The sequence below is a fragment of the Triticum urartu genome, chromosome 7 (genome assembly GCF_003073215.2).
Source record: "Triticum urartu cultivar G1812 chromosome 7, Tu2.1, whole genome shotgun sequence".
NCBI lineage: Eukaryota > Viridiplantae > Streptophyta > Magnoliopsida > Poales > Poaceae > Triticum > Triticum urartu.
The window spans coordinates 587,503,578-587,512,736 of NC_053028.1; positions in this window are offsets into that span (position 1 = coordinate 587,503,578).

A 9,159-nucleotide genomic window follows, 5' to 3' on the forward strand; every position below is an offset into this window, starting at 1 on the left:
CAGGTGAGCTCTTCACCTCGGATGTGAACTCATTCAAACTTAGTGAACCAAAAGTTTTCACTGTTGAAGTAGACTTCTGGCTAACAACATCCCTAACTTGATGATGGTTACGCGCCATATCACAGAAATTTAACCGACCGGCCAGCCTGCATCTGTTGGATTTCTCCCTGGGCTCATGTTGTGCTGTGTGTGTGTGTGTGTGTTGTATTGACATCTGGGTAACTACTGGAAAAGTTTCCAAATTTCCTCTCTCAAATAAATCTCCTTCCGTACATAGTTAACACGGCATCTTATATACGAAAAGACACCATTGACTCGGCTTCTTATATACGAAAAGACACACGAAAAACAGTTCACCATGTGTAAAAAAGAGGGCTCTCAGGACCAGACGGCTCTCTCGACCGGCTCGTCTCCCGGCGGGTGACCGGCCGCACCGACGGCTCCCTCCCCCAGCCCCCTTCCTCACCTCCTCTCCCCCCGCCGTCGGGGCGGCGGCGGTGGCCCCACGCGATTCCCCTCCTGGTGCGGCTCCTGCGCGGGGCGGAGCGGCGCTGGGGGGGGGGGTGTGACCTTGTGCCAGCGCGGTTGGTCTACTGCGTTGCGGCGTGGTCGTTGGTGGCGGCGTTCGCTCGGCTTAGATCTATGCCCCTTTGGGCCCCATCTGGCCGGGACGGGCCGGCGGCTTCTTCATCGACGGTGTAGCCCTCTGGAGGTGGCGGCGGGTGCTACTTGTGATCTGCGTTGGGATTCCCCTGAAGAGGAGAGGATGATGCAGTACATTAGAGATAAGTATTTTCCTCAGTTAAGAACCAAGATTATCAATCCAGTAGAAGAACCAAGCAACAACTCGTTAGCAGTACCTGCACACAAACAACAAATCCTTGCAACCCAACGTGCAAAGGGGTTATCAATCCATCAACGGTTACGAGCAAGATTAAATTGTATGGTATTTGATAGATAGATCGGAAAAATACAAAATAAAATAAATAAAAGAAAAACGCAGTAAGGTATTTTTGGTTTTACTATATGATAAAAGATAGACCCGGGGGCCATGGTTTTCACTAGAGGCTTCTTTCTTGAAAATATTATACGGTTGGTAAACAAATTACAGTTGGGCAATTGATAGAAAAGCAAATCATTATGATGATATCCAAGGCGATGATCATGTATATAAGCATCATGTCCGAAATGATTCTGCATCTACTACTATTACTACACACATCGACCGCTATCCAGCATGTATCTAGTGTATTAAGTGTTATGAAACGTAGTATTTCAAAAAAATTCCTACGATCACGCAAGATCTATCTAGGAGATGCATATCAACGAGAGGGGAGAGTATGTCTACGTACCCTCGTAGACCGAAAGCGAAAGCGTTAAGTAACGCGGTTGATGTAGTCGAACATTTCCGCGATCCAACCGATCAAGTACCAAACGCACGGCACCTCCATGATCTGCACACGTTCAGCGGTGACGTCCCTCAAACTCTAGGTCCAGCTGAGGCCGAGGGAGAGTTTCGTCAGCACGACGGCATGGTGACGGTGATGGTGAAGTTATCGACGCAGGGCTTCGCCTAAGCACTACGACAATATGACCGAGGTGGAAATCTGCGGAGGGGGGCATCGCACACAGCTAAGAGATCAACTTTTGTGTCTATGGGGTGCCCCGTCCCCCATATATAAAGGAGTGGAGGAGGGGGCCGGCCGGCCTCCTATGGCGCGCCCCAAGGGGGGAATCCTACTCCTACTAGGAGTAGGTTCCCCCTTTCCTAGTCCAACTAGGAGGGGGAAGGAAGGGAAGAGGGAGAGAAAGGAAAGGGGGCCGCCCCCCCTCCTGATGAGGACATCAATACCATTGTTACACCCACAGCCCCTACTGTTACATATACTGGACCAATTACTAGAGCTCGCGCACGCCAATTAAATTACTAGGTACTTTCGTTTCTTGGTAATGATTCTAATGTTCATGAGATTATGATGCTGCCTAAATTGGATACATTTGTTTTGCTTTCAAATGAAGGGCCTAGCTTGGAGAAGGATGAACATTGGAGCAAGAACACGCATGAAGTTGATGGCATGCGCAAGGGGATCAAGAACGGAGTTACAAGTGATGATTTCAGGACTTTGAAGCCGCCATAAGGAGTGCATGAAGCCATGGACGAAATATACAAGATGCCACTTCATAATATTCATCCATAGGCTATTCTAGGTGCTGCGTCACCTTATTAATGGGCCAGGCCCATGTAATTTCGAAATACTTAAGTATAGGCTATTTTTAGAGTCCGTATGTGTGGGGAAACAAGAGTTAGGGTTGGTTTCGGACCCCACCCTCAAGGGCCACGAAATTCCCCTCTCTTCCTCCATATATACAGCCCTTAGGGCGTCGTTTAGACTTTGGGTTTTGTTTAGATTAAAAGTTCGCCATAGCTGCAACTTCGCGTACTTCGTTTGTGTCCAACGACCAGACCAAGACGTCACAGAACCCCACCTTGATCAATAAAGCTTTCATCTTATATTCGCAATATCCAGATTGCAATCTCAGTTTCTTGCTTATTCTTCGTTTGCTCGCAGGAAACAGGCCCTCGTGGTCAGGTTGATCGTGCTCCGGCGTGGTCAATAACCCCTCGGAAGTTGGTCTAGCGATTGCTAAGGCGCGACGTCTCGCACGTTCGTAGTCGGATCGTCAAGGTCGACTCCCACAGAAAACGATAGCCACCATCTCATCGAAACATCGGGACACCTTTGCCTCTATCACCTCCCAATTTGGATTGGGCTTGGGGGGGGGGGCGTGCCCCACCTCTTGGCCGCCTCCTCCTCTCTTCCACTAAAGCCCATGTAGGCCCATTAAGCCCCCGGGGGGTTCCGGTAACCCCCCGGTACTTCGGAAAATGCCCGAACTAATCCGATAACTTTCCGGTGTCCAAACATAACCTTCCAATATATCAATCTTCATGTCTTGACCATTTCGAGACTCCTCGTCATGTACGTGATCACATCCGGGACTCCGAACAACCTTCGGTACATCAAATCACATAACTCACAATACATATCGTCATCAAATGTAAAACGTGCAGACCCTATGGGTTCGAGAACTATGTAGACATGACTGAGACTCATCTTCAGTCAATAACCAATAGCGGAACCTGGATGTTCATATTGGTTCCTACATATTCTACGAAGATCTTTATCGGTCAAACCGCATAACAATATACGTTGTTCCCTTTGTCATCGGTATGTTACTTGCCCGAGATTCGATCGTCGGTATCATCATACCTAGTTCAATCTCGTTACCGGCAAGTCTCTTTACTCGTTCCGTAATGCAACATCCCGCAACTAACTCATTAATCACATTGCTTGAAAGGCTTATAGTGATGTGCATTACCGAGAGGGCCCAAAGATACCTCTCCGACAATTGGAGTGACAAATCCTAATCTCGATCTATTGAAAGGATCGAGAAGAGGTGTCTAGAGGGGGGTGATTAGACACTAAGTAGCAGAAGTTATAGTTTTTAATTTTTTTAAGTTGAAGTGGAGTTTTGGCACAAGTTTAACAAACACAAACATATCAAGTAAGCATCAAAGAGTATATGAGCAGCGGAAAGTAAAGCATGCAACTTGCAAGAATGTAAAGGGAAGGGTTTGGAGAATTCAAACGCAATTGGAGACACGGATGTTTTTGTCGTGGTTCCGATAGGTGGTGCTATCGTACATCCACGTTGATGGAGACTTCAACCCACGAAGGGTAATGGTTGCGCGAGTCCATAGAGGGCTCCACCCACGAAGGGTCCACGAAGAAGCAACCTTGTCTATCCCATCATGGCCATCGCGCACGAAGGACTTGCCTCACTAGCGGTAGATCTTCACGAAGTAGGTGATCTCCTTGCCCTTGCAAACTCCTTGATTCAACTCCACAATCTTGTCGGAGGCTCCCAAGTGACACCTAGCCAATCTAGGAGACACCACTCTCCAAGAAGTAACAAATGGTGTGTTGATGATGAACTCCTTGCTCTTGTGCTTCAAATGATAGTATCCCCAACACTCAACTCTCTCTCACAGGATTTGGATTTGGTGGAAAGAAGATTTGAGTGGAAAGCAACTTGGGGAAGGCTAGAGATCAAGATTCATATGGTGGGAATGGAATATCTTGGCCTCAACACATGAGTAGGTGGTTCTCTCTCAGAAAATGTGTATTGGAAGTGTAGGTATGTTCTGATGGCTCTCTCCATGAATGAAGAGTGGGTGGAGGGGTATATATAGCCTCCACACAAAAACTAACCGTTACACACAATTTACCAATCTCGGTGGGACCGAATTGAGAAACTCGGTCGGACCAATTTAGCAAACCTAGTGACCGTTAGGATTTTCGGTGGGACTGAGATGCAACTCGGTAGGACAAATATGGTTAGGGTTAGGGCATAACGTAATCTCGGTGTGACCGATTACACAAACTCGGTGGGACCGATTTTGGTAATAAGCTAACCAGAGAGTTGGTCAGGCAAACTTGGTGAGACCGATTACACAAACTCGGTGGGACCGATTTTGGTAATAAGCTAACCATAAAGTTTGCATTGTAATCTCGGTAGTACCGATTGCTCAATCTCGGTGGGACCGATTTTGGTAATGGACATACACAGAGAGATTACAATCCCATCTCGGTGAGACCGAGATCCCTATCGGTGAAACCGATTTGCCTAGGGTTTGTGGCAGTGGCTATGACATCTAAACTCGGTGTCGCCGGATAGAAAGAATCGGTGGGGCTGAGTTTGACTTTTGGTTTAGGTCATATGTGGATGTGGGAAGGTAGTTGAGGGTTTTGGAGCATATCACTAAGCACTATGAAGCAAGAACCTCATCAAGCAACACCTCATCCCTCCTTGATAGTATTGGATTTTCCTATAGACTCAATGTGATCTTGGATCACTAAAATAGAAAATGTAGAGTCTTGATCTTGAAGCTTGAGCTAATCCTTTGTCCTTAGCATCTTGAAGGGGTTTCACATCCTTTAGTCCATGCCACTTAATTTGTTGAACTTGTCTGAAACATACTAGGTAAAAGTATTAGTCCAACAAGAGATATGTTGTCATTAATTATCAAAATCACCCAGGGAGCACTTGTGCTTTCAATCTCCCCCTTTTTGGTAATTGATGGCAACATACATCAAAGCTTTAGATAAAGATATATAGAGAATAGCAAGTAAAGCTTTAGAAAGACATGTAACAAGCATAGGCTCCCCCTACATGTATGCAATCATGTGACTATGGAATATAGAAGCATGTGAGAGAATAACCATGACAGAGTAGCAATGTGTTACATGTATCTTGGCTATATGCATCAGGGCAAAAGACATGAATATGGGAAATGTACCTTCATGCTGTAACACCCCGGATGTAACTTTCCCAATTTGTACTCCAACTCTTGCCGTTTCCGGCGTTAAGTTAATTTATTTCCTTGGGTTCGGGTTCTTTATCTCCGTGTGTTGTTGTCATTGTCATGCATCTCATATCATGTCATCATGTGCATTGCATCTGCATACATGTTCATCTCATGCATTCGAGCATTTTCCCCGTTGTCCGTTTTGCATTCCGGCGTTTCGTTCTCCTCCGGTGGTCATTTCTAGCTTTCTTTTGTGTGTGGGGATTAAACATTTCTGGATTGGACCGAGACTTGCCAAGCGGCCTTGGTTTACTACCGGTAGACCGCCTGTCAAGTTTCGTATCATTTGGACTTCGTTTGATACTCCAACGGTTAATCGAGGGACCGAAAAGGCCTCGTGTGTGTTGCAGCCCAACACTCTTCCAATTTGGCCCAAAACCCACCTAAGCCTTCTCCATCATCTAGAGCGTTCGATCACGATCGCGTGGCCGAAAACCGCACCTCATTTGGACTCTCCTAGCTCCTCCTATGCCTATTTAAAGACCCCTCCGTTTTCTTCTTCTTCCCCCCCGAAAGCCTAGATCCAACCCACCGCGCCGCGCCGGACAAAAAAACCTGCCGACGGACACATCCGCCTCGCCCGTCCGCCGCCACGTGTCGCCTCAGGGTTCGTCCGCCGCGCCCACATCGCCGCGCCTCCCCGCCGCCCGGCCCGCCGAGGCCCGTAGCGGGCCCCCACGGGCCCAGTCGCCGCCGCCCGCACCCGCGTCGCCCCGCCACCGTCTCCTTCCTCCCGCGCCACCGCGCCGCGCCGCCACCACCACGCCGCGCCGCCACCACCGCGCCGCTCCGCCGCCACCGCGCCGCTCCGCCGCCCGGGTCCGCTGCCACGCCGCCCGGCCTCCTCTCCTCCCCGGCGCCGCACCGCGCCCTCCTCCGGTGAAACTCCGGCCGGCCATCCTCGGTCGGCGTGCGCGAGATCTAGATCCGTGAACAGTAAACCCTATCCGGAGGTTGTTTTTCCTCTAAGTCCCGAAATTCTCAGTCCAAGTGCTCATGTTCGTAGCTCCGTAACTTTGCATCCGTAGCTCCGATTCATGCATATAGCATATCAAAATGTTCATCTCAGAGAGTACATTATTTCATTCCATTGCATCATTTTCATTTGAGCTCATCTTGATGCCCGAAATTCTATTAGAAGAGGGCTACTTGAGTTAATTGTCACATCTGCTACTCCATTTAGGTTTTTGTCATTTTTGCCATGATTAATGTGTGCATGCTATGCCCATGAGTTCTACATATGTTTTGTTAAGGGTTTTGTCATCTTTCCAGAGGTGCAACCCATGTATTGTTGTGATGTGTGTGGTGACTAGTGCAAGCTTGCAAAGTGGTGTACTTGCTAATTCTGATTTCAGGGACTTAGCAATTCCACCAAGTCCTGGAGCTGTTTATCTCATGATGCCAAATGTTCATGTTGTTTCCTAGTGATCCGTGCCTCTTTGGAGGATGATCAGTAAGGATATTTTGTTAATATTGTAGTTCTCTATCCATCCATGTCTTTGTTTGCAATTATGGAGCACCCTAGCTTGAGTCAATCGAGCTCTACTTTTGCTACTTTGTGAATCTGGGCAGATTGTCAACTTGTTTGCATTTTTGCCGGTGATGTTGTAGTTGATCCGTGCATGCTATGCTATTGTTCTTGCCATATCTAGCTTGCATTTTGTGCCTTCTTGATGGATGTATGCTTTTCTTGCCATGAATTGCACCATAGTGAGTGCATCGAGCTCGTAAACATGCCTACTTGAGTTATATTTCAGCATGTGTCAGTTTTCACTGTCTGAAAACTGATTATGTTTTTGCTATGTGCACATGCTTGCAATTGTATTTTCTGATCCCTTTTGGCTCAAGGTAACTAAGGGACTTTTGTTAAGCTCTTTGAGTAGCTCCATGCCATGCTTTACTTTGCCTTGTTCAGGTCCTGTAGCACGTAGTTTTGTTGCTCCGAAGAGTGCCACCTGATCTGAAATTCCAGACAAGTGTTGATTTCACTAAGTCTGAGATCTGTTTGCCATATGCATTTTTTCCATGCTTGTTTGAACCTGTTAATGGATGAATTGGCCGTAGCTCAGTGCTAGACTTTTGTTAAGCATCTTGTGTGCATCCCTACCATGTATTTTATTGTCATGTTTGGGTGCTGTAGCATGTTCATCTCATTGCATTTAGATGGCTACTTGCTGTAAATCGCAGACCGGTGTCATTTTTGAATCGCTTGCCATTTCCAAACCGTAACTCCGATTCCGGCGTTCTTTATATCGTTTTCAAGCGATTTCATCTCATCTTTCTAGTGGCACACTTGGTTTTCCAAGTTGGGTCCAGGTTCATGCATTTCCTGTCATATCTTGCATTTTGCATCCCGCATCGCATCCCGCATAGCATATCATCATTGCATCTTATTGCTTGGTCTTGCACGTGGTTGATTGTATCCTTGTTGCTTGTTCGTCTTGTTTGGGTAGAGCCGGGAGACGAGTTCTCTAACGAGGAGCCCGTCGAGTTTTCTTTCGAGGATCCAGTCAACTCTGACAACTATGCAGGCAAGATGATCATACCCTCGAAATCACTACTATCTTTGCTATGCTAGTTTGCTCACTCTTTTGCTATGCCAATGCTACGATGCCTACCACTTGCTTTCAAGCCTCCCAAATGGCCATGTCAAACCTCTAACCCACAATGTCCTAGCAAACCGTTGATTGGCTATGTTACCGCTTTGCTCAGCCCCTCTTATAGCGTTGCTAGTTGCAGGTGAAGATTGGAGGCCGTTCCTTGTTGGAACATTTATTTACTTATTGGGATATCATTATATTGCCATGTTATCTTAATGCATCTATATACTTGGTAAAGGGTGGAAGGCTTGGCCTCTCGCCTAGTGTTTTGTTCCACTCTTGCCGCCCTAGTTTCCGTCATATCGGTGTTATGTTCCCGGATTTTGCGTTCCTTACGCGGTTGGGTTATAATGGGAACCCCTTGATAGTTCGCCTTGATTAAAGCTTTTCCAGCAATGCCCAACCTTGGTTTTACCATTCGCCACCTAGCCTTTTCTTTCCCTTGGGTTCTGCAGACTCAAGGGTCATCTTTATTTTAACCCCCCCCCGGGCCAGTGCTCCTCTGAGTGTTGGTCCAACCGAGCGATGTCCGGGGCTACCAGGGGCAACTCTGGGCTGGCCTACCCGACGTTTGCTCATCTGAGTGTGCCCTGAGAAAGATATATGTGCAGCTCCTATCGGGATTTGTCGGCACATTCGGGCGGTGTTGCTGGTCTTGTTTTAACCTGTCGAAGTGTCTTGAAGAACCGAGATACCGAGTCTGATCGGAACGTCTTGGAGGAGGTCTATTCCTTCGTTGACCGTGAGAGCTTGTCATGGGCTAAGTTGGGACTCCCCTGCAGGGATTTGAACTTTCGAAAGCCGTGCCCGCGGTTATGGGCAGATGGGAATTTGTTAATGTCCGGTTGTAGATAACTTGAACCTTAATTTAATTAAAATGAATCAACTGAGTGTGTTACCGTGATGGCCTCTTCTCGGCGGAGTCCGGGAAGTGGACACGGTGTTGGAGTAATGTTTGCGCAGGTTGTTCTCTAGTTTCTCGCTCGGGGCTTTGCCTCCTCTTCTCGCTCTCTTTTGCGAATAAGTTATCCATCATATTTTTGCTAGTCGCTTGCTGCAGCTCCACATATTTACTTTGCCATACCTATAAGCTTAAATAGTCTTGATCGCGAGGGTGCGAGATTGCTG